This window comes from Gallus gallus, chromosome 3 (assembly GCF_016699485.2).
Source record: "Gallus gallus isolate bGalGal1 chromosome 3, bGalGal1.mat.broiler.GRCg7b, whole genome shotgun sequence".
Classification (NCBI taxonomy): domain Eukaryota; kingdom Metazoa; phylum Chordata; class Aves; order Galliformes; family Phasianidae; genus Gallus; species Gallus gallus.
The window spans coordinates 30,674,549-30,674,985 of NC_052534.1; positions in this window are offsets into that span (position 1 = coordinate 30,674,549).

Sequence of the window (437 nt, forward strand, 5' to 3'; positions counted from 1 at the left end):
TCAGGACAGGGTAGTATCTGCAAGGTGCTGCCTCAGAGCACTGAAGAGCAAGGAAAAGCCAAGGCTACATCCAAGGGCACTGATGGGAAGAGCAAGCTGATTCTCCAACTGAAAGAAGCCATGTGTTTGTGCAGCTGGGAGCAGGGGAGGAGTCAAAGGGAGTTCCCCTAGGAAAAAAGGTCTTGGAAGAAGCTAGCCTTAAGGGCCTTTTATGTCATTGCATTCTGGCCTTTCAGAGGGAAGGTCTCCACCATAAGCCAGAGAAAGAGCAGCCAGATCCCTGGGTGCAAACTTCCGGGGTATTAGGAGAGGCTAACATTCCCTGGACATTCTAGGAAGAAGGAAGGGTTATCTTAGTGCAGAGGGCACCACTCCTGCAGCTCACAAGCAAGTCTGTGTCTGAAGGGCAAAGGGGAAAGGAACCCAAATAACACAAC